The sequence below is a fragment of the Calliopsis andreniformis genome, unplaced genomic scaffold (genome assembly GCF_051401765.1).
Source record: "Calliopsis andreniformis isolate RMS-2024a unplaced genomic scaffold, iyCalAndr_principal scaffold0002, whole genome shotgun sequence".
Classification (NCBI taxonomy): Eukaryota; Metazoa; Arthropoda; class Insecta; order Hymenoptera; family Andrenidae; genus Calliopsis; species Calliopsis andreniformis.
This window is the reverse complement of record NW_027480423.1, coordinates 19059527-19075809: the sequence shown is the minus strand read 5'-3', so window position 1 is coordinate 19075809 and position 16283 is coordinate 19059527.

The following is a 16283-nucleotide window of genomic DNA, read 5'->3' as shown; positions in this document are numbered from 1 at the left end:
TTGCCCGGAACGTAGAAATGACCATTACTTTCACACTGTTTGCAATTATTCCTTTTATACGATGGAAAAGCTGTTGTATTTATATCGTATTTTATGCTTCTGGCGTTTACTTCTAAGGACCTAACTATTCGATTATTGGAGCAACGCCCTAGAGTGATCCCTAGGTTGCTCGGAATGTAGAAATGACTTTAACTTTCACACTGGTTGCAATTATTCGTTTTATACGATGCAAACGCTGTTGTATATATATCGTATTTTATGCTTCTGGCGTTGACTTCCTAGGCCCTAACAATTCCATCTGGTGGAACAACGCCCTAGGGTGAAGTCTAGGTTGCCTGCAAAGTAGAAATGACCATAACTTTCACACTGGTAGCAATTATTCGTTTTATACAATGGAAAAACTGTTGTATTTTTTTTGCATTTTATGGTTCGGACGTTGACTTCTGAGGCCCTAACTATTCAATCCGTTGGAGCAACGCCCTAGGGTGAAGCCTAGGTTGCTCGGAAAGTAGAAATGACCATAAGTTTCATACTGGTTGCAATTATTCGTTTTATACGATGGAAAACTGTTTTATTTATAATGTATTTTATGCTTCTGGCGTTGACTTCTAAGGCACTAACTATTCGATCTGGTGGAGCAACGCCCTAGAGTGAAGCCTAGGTTGCCCGGAACGTAGAATTGGCCATCACTTTCAAACTGGTCGCAATTATTCCTGTTATATGATGGAAACACTGTCGTATTTTTTTTGCATTTTATGGTTCGGGCGTAGACTTCTAAAGGCCCTAACTATTCAATCTGTTAGACCAACGCCCTAGCGTGAAGCCTAGGTTGCTCGGAAAGTATAAATGTCCATAAGTTTCATACTGGTTGCAATTATTCGTTTTATACGATGGAAAAACTGTTGTATTTATATTGTATTTTATGCTTCTGGCGTTGACTTCTAAGGCCCTAGCTGTTCGATCTAGTGGAGCAACGCCCTAGAGTGAAGCCTAGGTTGCCCGGAAAGGAGAAATGACCATCACGTTCAAACTGGTTGCAATTAATCCTTTTATACCATGGAAAAGCTGTTGTATTTATATGGTATTTTATGCTTCTGGCGTTTACTTCTACGGACCTAACTATTCGATCTGGTGGAGCAACGCCGTAGAGTGAAGCCTAGGTCGCTCGGAATGTGGAAATGACCTTACCTTCCACACTGGTTGCAATTATTCGTTTTATACGATTTAAACGCTGTTGTATTTATATTGTATTTTATGCCTCTGGCGTTGACTTCTAAGGCCGTAGCTATTAGATGTGGTGGAGCAACGCCCTAGAATGACGCCTAGGGTAATCGGAACGTAGAAGTGATAATTACTTTCACACTGGTTGCAATTATACGTTTTATATGATGGAAAAGCTGTTGTATTTATATCGCATTTTATGTTTCTGGCGTTGACTTCTTAGGCCGTAACTATTCCGTCTGGTGGAGCAACGCCTTAGAGTGAAGCCTAGGTTGCCCGCGAAGTCGAAATGACCATAACTTTCACAATGGTTGCTATTATTCGTTTTATGCGATGGAAAAACTGTTGTATTTATATTGTATTTTATGCTTCTGGCGTTGACTTCTCAGGCCCTAATTATTCGATCTGGTGGAACAACGCCGTAGAGTGAAGCCTGGGTTGCCCGAACGTAGAAATGACCATTACTTTCACACTGTTTGCAATTATTCCTTTTATACGATGGAAAAGCTGTTGTATTTATATCGTATTTTATGCTTCTGGCGTTGACTTCTAAGGACCTAACTATTGGATCTGGTGGAGCAACGCCCTAGAGTGAAGCCTAGGCTCCCGGAACGTAGAAATGACCAGTACATTCACACTGGTTGCAGTTATTCGTTTTACACAATGGAACTACTGTTCTATTTATTTTGCATTTTATGCTTCGGGCGCTGACTTCTAAGGCCCTAACTATTCGATCTGGTGGAGCAACGTCCTAGAGTGAAGCCTAGGTTGCCCGCGAAGTAGAAATGACCATAACTTTCACACTGGTTGCTATTATTCGTTTTATACGATGGAAAAGCTGTTGTATTTATATCGTATTTTATGCTTCTGGCGTTGACTTCTTAGGCCCTAGCTATTCGATCTGGTGAAGCAACGCCCTAGAGTGAAGCCTAGGTTGCCCGGAACGTAGAAATGACCAGTACTTTCACACTGGTTACCATTATTCGTTTTATACGATGGAAAAGCTGTTGTATTTATATCGTATTTTATGCTTCTGGGGTCGACTTTTAAGGCCGTAGCTATTAGATGTGGTGGAGCAACGCCCTAGTATGACGCGTAGGTTGCCCGGAACGTAGGAACGACCATTACCTTCACACTGTTTGCAATTATTCATTTTATACGATGGCAAAGCTGTTGTATTTGTATTGTATTTTATGCTTCGGGCGCTGACTTCTAAGGCCCTAACTATTCGATCTGGTGGAGCAACGCCCTAGAGTGAAGCCTGGGTTACCCGGAACGTAGAAATGACCATCACTTTCACACTGGTTGCAGTTATTCGTTTTATACAGTGGAAAAACTGTTCTATTTATTTTGCATTTTATGCTTCGGGCGTTGACTTCTAAGGCCCTAACTATTCGATCTGGTGGAGCAACGCCCTAGAGTGAAGCCTAGGTTGCCCGGAACGTAGAAATGACCAGTACTTTCATACTGGTTGCAGTTATTCGTTTTATACAATGAAAAACTGCTCTATTTATTTTGCAGTTTATTCTTCGGGCTCTGACTTCTAAGACCCTAACTATTCGATCTGGTGGAGCAACGCCCTAGAGTGAAGCCTAGGTTGCCCGGGAAGTAGAAATGACCGTAACTTTCACACTGGTTGCTATTATTCCTGTTACACGATGGAAAAGCTGTTGCACCTTTATTGTGTTTTATGCTTCTGGCGTTGACTTCATATGCCCTAACTATTCGATCTGGTGGGGCAACGTCCTAGAGTGAAGCCTAGGTTGCTCGGAACGTAGAAACGACCATTACCTTCACACTGTTTGCAATTATTCATTTTATACGATGGCAAAGCTGTTGTATTTATATCGTATTTTATGTTTCTGGAGTTGACTTCTTAGGCCCTAACTATTCCATCTGGCGGAACAACGCCCTAGGGTGAAGCCTAGGCTGCCCGGAACGTAGAAATGACCAGTACTTTCACACTGGTTGCAGTTATTCGTTTTATACAATGGAACAACTGTTCTATTTATTTTCCGTTTTATGCTTCGGGCGTTGACTTCTAAGGCCCTGACTATTCGATCTGGTGGAGCAACGCCCTAGAGTGAAGCCTAGGTTGCCCGGGAAGTAGAAATGACCATAACTTTCACACTGGTTACCATTATTCGTTTTATACGTTGGAAAAGCTGTTGTATTTATATCGTATTTTATGCATCTGGCGTCGACTTTTAAGGCCGTAGCTATTAGATGTGGTGGAGCAACGCCCTAGAGTGTCGCATAGGTTGCCCGGAACGTAGAAATGACCATAACTTTCACACTGGTAGCAATTATTCGTTTTACACATGGAAAAACTGTTCTATTTTTTTGTATTTTATGCATCGGGCGTTGACTTCGAAGGCCCTAGCTGTTCGATCTGGTGGAGCAACGCCCTAGAGTGAAACCTAGGTTACCCGGAACGTAGAAACGACCTTTACCTTCACACTGTTTGCAATTATTCAGTTTCTACGATGGCAAAGCTGTAGTATTTATATTGTATTTTATGCTTCCGGCGTTAACTTCTAAGGCCCTAGCTAATAGATGTGGAGCAGCAACGCCCTAGAGTGTCGCATAGGTTGCCCGGAACGTAGAAATGGCCATAACTTTCACACTGGTAGCAATTATTCGTTTTACACATGGAAAAACTGTTCTATTTTTTTGTATTTTATGCATCGGGCGTTGACTTCTAAGGCCCTAGCTATTCGATCTGGTGGAGCAACGCCCGAGAGTGAAACCTAGGTTGCCCGGAACGTAGAAATGACCATAACGTTCACACTGGTAGCAATTATACGTTTTTCACATGGAAAAACTGTTCTATTTTTTTGTATTTTATGCTTCGGGCGTTGACTTCTAAGGCCCTAGCTATTCGATCTGGTGGTGCAACGCCCTAGAGTGAAACCTAGGTTACCCGGAACGTTGAAATGACCAGTACTTTCACACTGTTTGCAGTTATTCCTGTTGTACGATGGAAAACTGTTGCATCTTTATTGTACTTTATGCTTCTGGCGTTTACTTCTAAGGCCCTAACTATTGGATCTTGTGGAGTAACGCCCTAGAGTGACGTCGAGGTTACCCGGAACGTAGAAATGACCATTACTTTCACACAGTTTGCAATTATTCGTTTCATACGATGGAAAAGCTGTTGTATTTATATCGTATTTTATGCTTCTGGCGTTGACTTCTTAGGCCCTAACTATTCCATCTGGTGGAACAACGCCCTAGGGTGAAGCCTAGGCTCCCGGAACGTAGAAATGACCAGTACATTCACACTGGTTGCAGTTATTCGTTTTACACAATGGTACTACTGTTCTATTTATTTTGCATTTTATGCTTCTGGCGCTGACATCTTAGACCCTAACTATTCTATCTGGTGGAAAAACGCCCTAGGGTGAAGCCTAGGTTGCCGGGAACTTAGATATGACCATAACTTTCACACTGTTAGCAATTATTCGTTTTATTCGATGGAAAAGCTGTAGTATTTATATCGTATTTTATGCTTCTGGCGTTGACTTCTTAGGCCCTAACTATTCCATCTCGTGGAACAACGCCCTAGGGTGAAGCCTGGTTTGCCCAGAACGTAGAAATGGCCATAACTTTCACTTCGGCAGCAATTGTTCGTTTTATACGATGGAAAAAGTGTTCTATTTATTTTGGATTTTATGCTTCGGGCGTTGACTTCTAAGGCCATAACTATTCAATCTGTTGGATCAACGCCCTAGGGTGAAGCCTAGGTTGCTCGGAAAGTAGAAATGACCATCAGTTTCATACTGGTTGCAATTATACGTTTTATACGATGGAAAAACTGTTGTATTTATATTGTATTTTATGCTTCTGGCGTTGACTTCTAAGGCCCTAGCTATTCGATCTGGTGGAGCAACGCCCTAGAGTGAAGCCTGGGTTGCCCGGAAAGGAGAAATGACCATCACTTTCAAACTGGTTGCAATTAATCCTGTTATACGATGGAAAAACTCTTGTATTTTTATTGCATTTTATGCTTCTGGCGTTCACTTCTTAGGCCCTAACTATTCGATCTGGTGGAACATCGGCCTTGGGTGAAGCCTGGCTTGCCCGGAACGTAGAAATGACCATTACTTTCACACTGTTTGCAATTATTCCTTTTATACGATGGAAAAGCTGTTGTATTTATATCGTATTTTATGCTTCTGGCGTTTACTTCTAAGGACCTAACTATTCGATCAGTGGAGCAACGCCCTAGAGTGATCCCTAGGTTGCTCGGAATGTAGAAATGACTTTAACTTTCACACTGGTTGCAATTATTCGTTTTATACGATGCATACGCTGTTGTATTTATATCGTATTTTATGCTTCTGGCGTTGACTTCTTAGGCCGTAACTATTCGGTCTGGTGGAGCAACGACCTGGAGTGAAACCTAGGTTGCCCAGAACGTATAATTGGCCATCACTTTCAAACTGGTTGCAATTATTCCTGTTATATGATGGAAACACTGTTGTATTTTTTTTGCATTTTATGGTTCGGACGTTGACTACTAAGGCCCTAACTATTCAATCCGTTGGAGCAACGCCCTAGGGTGAAGCCGAGGTTGCTCGGAAAGTAGAAATGACCATATGCTTCATACTGGTTGCAATTATTTGTTTCATACGATGGAAAAACAGTTGTATTTATATTGTATTTTATGCTTCAGGCGTTGACTTCTAAGGCACTAACTATTCGATCTGGTGGAGCAACGCCCTAGAGTGAAGCCTAGGTTGCCCGGAACGCAGAATTGGCCGTCACTTTCAAACTGGTCGAAATTATTCGTGTTATATGATGGTAACACTGTTGTATTTTTTTTGCATTTTATGGTTCGGGCGTAGACTTCTAAAGGCCCTAACTATTCGATCTGTTGGAGCAACGCCCTAGGGTGAAGCCTAGGTTGCTCGGAAAGTATGAATGTCCATAAGTTTCATACTGGTTGCAATTATTCGTTTTATACGATGGAAAAACTGTTGTATTTATATTGTATTTTATGCTTCTGGCGTTGACTTCTAAGGCCCTAGCTGTTCGATCTAGTGGAGCAACGCCCTAGAGTGAAGCCTAGGTTGCCCGGAAAGGAGAAATGACCATCACGTTCAAACTGGTTGCAATTAATCCTTTTATACCATGGAAAAGCTGTTGTATTTATATGGTGTTTTATGCTTCTGGCGTTTACTTCTAAGGACCTAACTATTCGATCTGGTGGAGCAACGCCCTAGAGTGAAGCCTAGGTTGCTCGGAATGTGGAAATGACCTTAACTTTCACACTGGTTGCAATTATTCGTTTTATACGATGGAAACGCTGTTGTATTTATATTGTATTTTATGCCTCTGGCGTTGACTTCTAAGGCCGTAGATATTAGATGTGGTGGAGCAACGCCCTAGAGTGACGCCTAGGGTGATCGGAACGTAGAAATCATGATTACTTTCACACTGGTTGCAATTATATGTTTTATATGATGGAAAAGCTGTTGTATTTATATCGTATTTTATGCTTCTTGCGTTGACTTCCTAGGCCGTAACTACTCCGTCTGGTGGAGCAGCGCCCTGGTGTGAAACCTAGGTTGCCCGGAACGTAGAATTGGCCATCACTTTCAAACTGGTTGCAATTATTCCTGTTATATGATGGGAACACTGTTGTATTTTTTTTGCATTTTACGGTTCGGGCGTTGACTGCTAAGGCCCTAACTATTCAATCTGTTGGAGCAACGCCCTAGGGTCAAGCCTAGGTTGCTCGGAAAGTAGAAATGACCATAAGTTTCATACTGGTTGCAATTATTCGTTTTATACGATGGAAAAACTGTTGTATTTATATTGTATTTTATGCTTCTGGCGTTGACTTCTAAGGCACTAACTATTCGATCTGGTGGAGCAACGCCCTAGAGTGAAGCCTAAGTTGCTCGGAATGTGGAAATGACCATAACTTTCACACTGGTTGCAATTATTCGTTTTATACGATGGAAAAGCTGTTGTATTTATATCGTGTTTTAAGCTTCTGGCGTTGACATCTTAGGCAGTAACTATTCGGTCTGGTGGAGCAACGCCCTGGAGTGAAACCTAGGTTGCCCGGAACGTAGAATTGGCCATCACTTTCAAACTGGTTGCAATTATTCCTGATATATGGTGGAAACACTGTTGTATTTTTTTTCATTTTATGGTTCGGGCATTGACTTCTAAGGCCCTAACTACTCAATCTGTTGGAGCAACGCCCTAGTGTGTAGCCTAGGTTGCCCGGAACGTAGAAAGGACCATAACTTTCACATCGGTAGCAATTATTCGTTTTATACGATGGAAAAACTGTTCTCTTTATTTTGTATTTTATGCTTCGGGCGTTGACTTTTAGGGCCCTAACTATTCGATCGGTTGCAGCAACGCCCTAGGGTGGATCCTAGGTTGCCCGGAAAGTAGAAATGACCATAACTTTCGTACTGGTTGCAATTATTCGTTATATACGATGTAAAAACTGTTGTATTGATATTGCATTTTATGCTTCGGGCATTGACTTCTAAGGCCCTAACTACTCAATCTGTTGGAGCAACGCCCTAGGCTGTAGCCTAGGTTGCCCGGAAAGTAGAAATGACCAGAACTTTCATACTGGTTGCAATTACTCGTTTTATATGATGGAAAAACTGTTGTATTTATATTGTATTTTATGCTTCTGGCGTTCACTTCTTAGGCCCTAACTATTCGATCTGGTGGAACAACGCCCTAGGGTGAAGCCTAGGTTGCCTGGAACGTAGAAAAGACCATAACTTTCACACTGGTTGCAATTATTCGTTTTATACGATGGAAAAGCTGTTGTATTTATACCGTCTTTTATGCTTCTGGCGTTCACTTCTTAGGCCCTAACTATTCGATCTGGTGGAACAACGCCCTAGGGTGAAGCCTAGGTTGCCCGGAACGTAGAAATGACCATAACTTTCACACTGGTTGCTATTATTCGTTTTATACGATGGAAAAGCTGTTGTATATATACCGTATTTTATGCTTCTGGCGTTGACTTCTTATGCCCTGGCTATTCCATCTGGTGGAACAACACCCTAGGGTGATGCCTAGGTTGCCCGGAACGTAGAAATGGCCATAACTTTCACATCGGTAGCAATTATTCGTTTTATACGATGGAAAAAGTGTCCTATTTATTTTGTATTTTATGCTTCGGGCGTTGACTTCTAAGGCCCTAACTTTTCGATCTGGCGTAACAACGCCCTAGATTGAAGCCTAGGTTGCCCGGAACGTAGAAATGACCATCACTTTCACACTGGTTGCAATTATTCCTGTTATACGATGGAAAAGCTCTTGCATATTTAATGTATTTTATGCTTCGGGCGTCGACTTCTATGGCCCTACCTATTCGATCTGGTGGAGCAACGCATTACAGTCAAGCCTAGGTTGCCCGGAACGTAGAAGTGAACATAACTTCCACACTGGTAGCAATTATTCGTTTTATACAATGGAAAAACTGTTCTATTTATTTTGTATTTTATGCTCCGGACGTCGACTTCTATGGCCCGACCTATTCGATCTGGTGGAGCAACACCCTACAGTCAAGCCTAGGTTGCCCGGAACGTAGAAATGACTATAACTTTCACACTGGTTGCAATTATTCGTTCCATACGATGGAAAGGCTGTTGTATTTATACCGTATTTTATGCTTCTGGCGTTGACTTCTTATGCCCTAACTATTCCATCTGGTGGAACAACGCCTCAAAGTTAGGTCTAGGATGCCCGAAACGTCGAAATGATCGTTACTTTCGCACAGGTTGCAATTAGTCATGCTATACAATGGAAACACTGTTGTATTTATACTGTATTTTATGCTTCTGGCGTTGACTTCTAAGGCCGTAGCTATTCGACGTGGTGGAGCAATGCCCTAGAGTGAAGCCTAGGTTGCCCGGAACATAGAAATGCGCATTACTTTCACACTGGTTGCAATTATTAGTTTTATACGATGGAAAAACTGTTCTATTTATTGTGTATTTTATGCTTCGGGCGTTGACTTCTAAGGCCATAACTATTCAATCTGTTGGAGCAACGCCCTAGGGTGAAGCCTAGGTTGCCCGGAAGGTTGAAATGACCATACCTTTCATACTGGTTGCAATTATTTGTTTTATACGATGGAAAAGCTGTTGTATTTATACCGTATTTTATGCTTCTGGCGTTGACTTCTTATGCCCTAACTATTCCATCTGGTGGAACAACGCCCTAGGGTGAAGCCTGGTTTGCCCGGAACGTAGAAATGGCCATAACTGTCACTTCGGCAGCAATTGTTCGTTTTATACGATGGAAAAAGTGTTCTATTTAGTTTGTATTTTATGCTTCGGGCGTTGACTTCTAAGGCCCTAACTATTCGATCTGGTGGAGCAACGCCCTAGAGTGAAGCCTAGGTTGCCCGGAACGTAGAAATGACCATCACTTTCAAACTGGTTGCAATTATTCCTGTTATATGATGGAAAAACTGTTGTATTTATATTGTATTTTATGCTTCGGGCGTTGACTGCTAAGGCCCAAACTATTCAATTTGTTGGATCAACGTCCTAGAGTGAAGCCTAGGTTGCTCGGAATGTAGAAATGACCATAACATTCACACTGGTTGAAATTATTCGTTTAATACAGTGGAAAAGCTTTTGCATCTTTATTGTATTTTATGATTTTGGCGTTGACTTCTGAGGCCCTAACTATCCGATCTGGTGGAGCAACGCCCTAGAGTGAAGCCTAGGTTGCCCGGAACGTAGAAATGACCATCACATTCAAACTGGTTGCAATTAATCCTTTTATACGATGGAAAAACTGTTGTATTTTTATTGCATTTTATGCTTCTGGCGTTGACTTCTAGGGCCCTAACTATTCAATCTGTTGGAGCAACGCCCAACGGTGAAACCTAGGTTTCCCGGAAAGAAGAAGTGACGTTAACTTTCATACTGGTCGCGATTATTCGTTTTATACGGTGGAAAAACTGTTGTATTTATATTGTATTTTATGCTTCTGGCGTTGACTTCTAATGCACTAACTATTCGATCTGGCGGAGCAACGCCCTAGAGTGAAGCCTAGGTTCCCCGGAACGTAGAAATGACCATAACTTTCACACTGGTTGCTATTATTCGTTCTATACGATGGAAAAACTGTTGTATTTATATTGTATTTTAAGCTTGTGGCGTTGAGTTCTAAGGCACTCACTATTCGATCTGGTGGAGCAACGCCCTAGGGTATAGCCTAGGTTGCCCGTAAAGTAGAAATGACCATAGCTTTCATACTGGTTAGAATTATTCGTTTTATATGATGGAAAAACTGTTATATTTATATTGTATTTTATGCTTCTGGTGTTCACTTCTTAGGCCCTAGCTATTCGATCTGGTGGAACAACGCCCTATGGTGAAGCCTGGCTTGCCCGGAACGTAGAAATGACCATTACTTTCACACTGTTTGCAATTATTCCTTTTATACGATGGAAAAGCTGTTGTATTTATATCGTATTTTATGCTTCTGGGGTTTACTTCTAAGGACCTAACTATTCGATCATTGGAGCAACGCCCTAGAGTGATCCCTAGGTTGCTCGGAATGTAGAAATGACTTTAACTTTCACACGGGTTGCAATTATTCCTGTTATAGGATGGAAAGACTGTTGCATTTTTACTGTATTTTATACTTCAGGCGCTGACTTCTGAGGCCGTAGCTATTCGATGTGGTGGAAGAACGCCACACAGTGAAGCCTAGGTTTCCCGGAACGTAGAAATGACCATAACTTTCACACTGGTTGCAATTATTCGTTTTATACGATGGAAAAGCTGTTGTATTTATATCGTATTTTATGCTTCTGGCGTTGACTTCCTAGGCCCTAACAATTCCATCTGGTGGAACAACGCCCTAGGGTGAAGTCTAGGTTGCCTGCAAAGTAGAAATGACCATAACTTTCACACTGGTAGCAATTATTCGTTTTATACAATGGAAAAACTGTTGTATTTTTTTTGCATTTTATGGTTCGGACGTTGACTTCTGAGGCCCTAACTATTCAATCCGTTGGAGCAACGCCCTAGGGTGAAGCCGAGGTTGCTCGGAAAGTAGAAATGACCATAAGTTTCATACTGGTTGCAATTATTCGTTTTATACGATGGAAAAGCTGTTGTATTTATATCGTATTTTATGCTTCTGGAGTTGACTTCTTAGGCCCTAACTATTTAACCTGGTGGAGCACCGCCCTAGAGTGAAGAGTAGGTTGCCCGGAACGTAGAACATACCATTACCTTCACACTGGTTGCAATTATTCCTGTTATACGATGGAAAAACTGTTGCATCTTTCATGTGTTTTATGCTTCTGGCGTTGACTTCTTAGGCCCTAACTATTCCATCTGGTGGAACAACGCCCTGGAGTGAAGCCTAGGTTGCCCGGAACGTAGAAATGACCATAACTTTCACACTGGTAGCAATTATTCGTTTTATACATGGAAAAACTGTTCTATTTATTTTGTATTTTATGCTTTCGGCGTTGACTTCTAAGGCCCTACCTATCCGATCTGGCGGAGCAACGCCCTCGAGTGAAGCCTAGGTTGCCCGGAACGTAGAAATGACCATCACTTCACACTGGTTGCTATTATTCGTTTTATACGATGAAAAAACTGTTATATTTATATTGCATTTTATGCTTCTGGCGTTGACTTCTAAGGCCGTAGCTATTCGATGTAGTGGAGCAACGCCCTAGAGTGACGTCTAGGTTGCCCGAAACGTAGAAATGACCATTACTTTCACAATGTTTGCAATTATTCACTTTATACAATGGAAAAACTGTTGTACCTATATTGTATTTTATTCTCCTGCCGTTGACCTCTTAGGCCCTGTCTGTTCGATCTGGAGACACAGCGCCCTAGAATGAAGCCTAGGTTGCCCGGAACGTAGAAATGACCATTACTTTCACATTGTTTGCAAATATACATTATATACAATGGAAACGCTGTTGCATTTATATTGTATTTTATGCTTCTGGCGTTGTCTTCTTAGGCCCTAACTATTTGCTCTGGTGGAGCAACGCCCTAGAGTGACGCCTAGGTTGCCCGGAACGTCGAACGTACCATTACCTTCACACTGGTTGCAATTATTCCTGTTATACGATAGAAAAGCTGTTGCATCTTTATTGTATTTTATGCTTCCGGCGTTGACTTCTCATGACCTAACCATTCGATCTGGTGGAGCAAGGCCCTAGAGTGAAGCCTAGGTTGCCCGGAACGTAGAAATGACCATAACTTTCTCACTGGTTACCATTATTCGTTTTACACGATGGAAAAGCTGTTGTATTTACATCGTATTTTTGCTTCTGGCGTTGTCTTCTTAGGTCCTAACTGTTCCATCTGGTGGAACAACGCACTAGGGTGAAGCCTAGTTTGCCCGGAACGTAGAAATGTCCATAACTTTCCCTCTGGTAACAATTATTCGTTTTATACAATGGAAAAACTGTTCCATTTATTTTGCATTTTATGCTTCGGGCGTTGACTTCTAAGGCCCTAACTGTTCGACCTGGTGGAGCAACGCCCTAGAGTGGAGCCTAGGTTGCCCGGAACGTAGAACATACGATTACCTTCACACTGGTTGCAATTATTCCTGTTATACGATGGAAAAACTGTTGCACCATTACTGTATTTTATGCTTCTGGCGTTGACTTCATAGGCCCTAACTATTTGATCTGCTGGAGCAACGCCCTGGAGTGAAGCCTATGTTGCCCGGAACGTAAAAATGACCATAACTTTCACACTGGTAGCAATTATTCGTTCTATACATGGAAAAACTGTTCTATTTATTTTGTATTTTATGCTTCTGGCGTTTTCTTCTAAGGCCCTACCTATTCGATCTGGCGGAGCCACACCCTTCAGTGAAGCCTAGGTTGCTCGGAACGTAGAAATGACCGTTACCTTCACATTGTTTGCAATAATTCATTTTATACGATGGAAAGGCTGTTGTATTTATATTGTATTTTATGCTTCTGGCGTAGACTTCTTAGGCCCTAACCATTTAACCTGGTGGAGCACCGCCCTAGAGTGAAGAGTAGGTTGCCCGGAACGTAGAACATACCAGTACCTTCACACTGGTTGCAATTATTCCTGTTATACGATGGAAAAACTGTTGCATCTTTATTGTATTTTATGCTTCTGGCGTTGACTTCTTAGGCCCCAACTATTCGATCTGGCGGAGCAACGCCCTCGAGTGAAGCCTAGGTTGCCCGGAACGTAGAAATGACCATCACTTCACACTGGTTGCTATTATCCCTGTTATACGATAGAAAAGCTGTTGCATCTTTATTGCATTTTATGCTTCCGGCGTTGACTTCTCATGACCTAACCATTCGATCTGGTGGAGCAAGGCCCTAGAGTGAAGCCTAGGTTGCCCGGAACGTAGAAATGACCATAACTTTCTCACTGGTTACCATTATTCGTTTTATACGATGGAAAAGCTGTTGTATTTACATCGTATTTTTGCTTCTGGCGTTGTCTTCTTAGGCCCTAACTGTTCCATCTGGTGGAACAACGCACTAGGGTGAAGCCTAGGTTGCCCGGAACGTAGAAATGTCCATAACTTTCCCTCTGGTAACAATTATTCGTTTTATACAATGGAAAAACTGTTCCATTTATTTTGCATTTTATGCTTCGGGCGTTGACTTCTAAGGCCCTAACTATTCGACCTGGTGGAGCAACGCCCTAGAGTGGAGCCTAGGTTGCCCGGAACGTAGAACATACGATTACCTTCACACTGGTTGCAATTATTCCTGTTATACGATGGAAATACTGTTGCACCATTACTGTATTTTATGCTTCTGGCGTTGACTTCATAGGCCCTAACTATTTGATCTGGTGGAGCAACGCCCTGGAGTGAAGCCTATGTTGCCCGGAACGTAAAAATGACCATAACTTTCACACTGGTAGCAATTATTCGTTCTATACATGGAAAAACTGTTCTATTTATTTTGTATTTTATGCTTCTGGCGTTGACTTCTAAGGCCCTAACTATTTAACCTGGTGGAGCACCGCCCTAGAGTGAAGAGTAGGTTGCCCGGAACGTAGAACATAGCATTACCTTCACACTGGTTGCAATTATTCCTGTTATACGATGGAAAAACTGTTGCATCTTTCATGTGTTTTATGCTTCTGGCGTTGACTTCTTAGGCCCTAACTATTCCATCTGGTGGAACAACGCCCTGGAGTGAAGCCTAGGTTGCCCGGAACGTAGAAATGACCATAACTTTCACACTGGTAGCAATTATTCGTTTTATACATGGAAAAACTGTTGTATATATATCGTATTTTATGCTTCTGGCGTTGACTTCTAAGGCCCTAACTGTTTGATCTGGTGGAGCAACGCCCTAGGGTGAAGCCTAGGTTGCCGGGAACGTAGAAATGACCATAAGTTTCACACTGGTTGCTACTATTCGTTCTATACGATGGAAAAACTGTTATATTTATATTGAACCTTATGCTTCTGGCGTTGACTTCTTGGGCCCTAACTATTCGATCTGGTGGAACAACGGCCTAGGGTGAAGCCTAGGTTGCCCAGAACGTAGAAATGACCATAACTTTTTCACTCGTAGCAATTATTCGTTTTATACAATAGAAAAACTGTTCTATATATTTTGTATTTAATGCTTCGGGCGTTGACTTCTAAGGCCCCAACTGTTTGATCTGGTGGAGCAACGCCCTAGAGTGAAGCCTAGGTTGCCTGGAACGTAGAAATGACCATCACTTTCACACGGGTTGCAATTATTCCTGTTATAGGATGGAAAGACTGTTGCATTTTTACTGTATTTTATACTTCAGGCGCTGACTTCTGAGGCCGTAGCTATTCGATGTGGTGGAAGAACGCCACACAGTGAAGCCTAGGTTTCCCGGAACGTAGAAATGACCATAACTTTCACACTGGTTGCAATTATTCGTTTTATACGATGGAAAAGCTGTTGTATTTATATCGTATTTTATGCTTCTGGCGTTGACTTCCTAGGCCCTAACAATTCCATCTGGTGGAACAACGCCCTAGGGTGAAGTCTAGGTTGCCTGCAAAGTAGAAATGACCATAACTTTCACACTGGTAGCAATTATTCGTTTTATACAATGGAAAAACTGTTGTATTTTTTTTGCATTTTATGGTTCGGACGTTGACTTCTGAGGCCCTAACTATTCAATCCGTTGGAGCAACGCCCTAGGGTGAAGCCGAGGTTGCTCGGAAAGTAGAAATGACCATAAGTTTCATACTGGTTGCAATTATTCGTTTTATACGATGGAAAAGCTGTTGTATTTATATCGTATTTTATGCTTCTGGCGTTGACTTCTTAGGCCCTAACTATTTAACCTGGTGGAGCACCGCCCTAGAGTGAAGAGTAGGTTGCCCGGAACGTAGAACATACCATTACCTTCACACTGGTTGCAATTATTCCTGTTATACGATGGAAAAACTGTTGCATCTTTCATGTGTTTTATGCTTCTGGCGTTGACTTCTTAGGCCCTAACTATTCCATCTGGTGGAACAACGCCCTGGAGTGAAGCCTAGGTTGCCCGGAACGTAGAAATGACCATAACTTTCACACTGGTAGCAATTATTCGTTTTATACATGGAAAAACTGTTCTATTTATTTTGTATTTTATGCTTTCGGCGTTGACTTCTAAGGCCCTACCTATCCGATCTGGCGGAGCAACGCCCTCGAGTGAAGCCTAGGTTGCCCGGAACGTAGAAATGACCATCACTTCACACTGGTTGCTATTATTCGTTTTATACGATGAAAAAACTGTTATATTTATATTGCATTTTATGCTTCTGGCGTTGACTTCTAAGGCCGTAGCTATTCGATGTAGTGGAGCAACGCCCTAGAGTGACGTCTAGGTTGCCCGAAACGTAGAAATGACCATTACTTTCACAATGTTTGCAATTATTCACTTTATACAATGGAAAAACTGTTGTACCTATATTGTATTTTATTCTCCTGCCGTTGACCTCTTAGGCCCTGTCTGTTCGATCTGGAGACACAGCGCCCTAGAATGAAGCCTAGGTTGCCCGGAACGTAGAAATGACCATTACTTTCACATTGT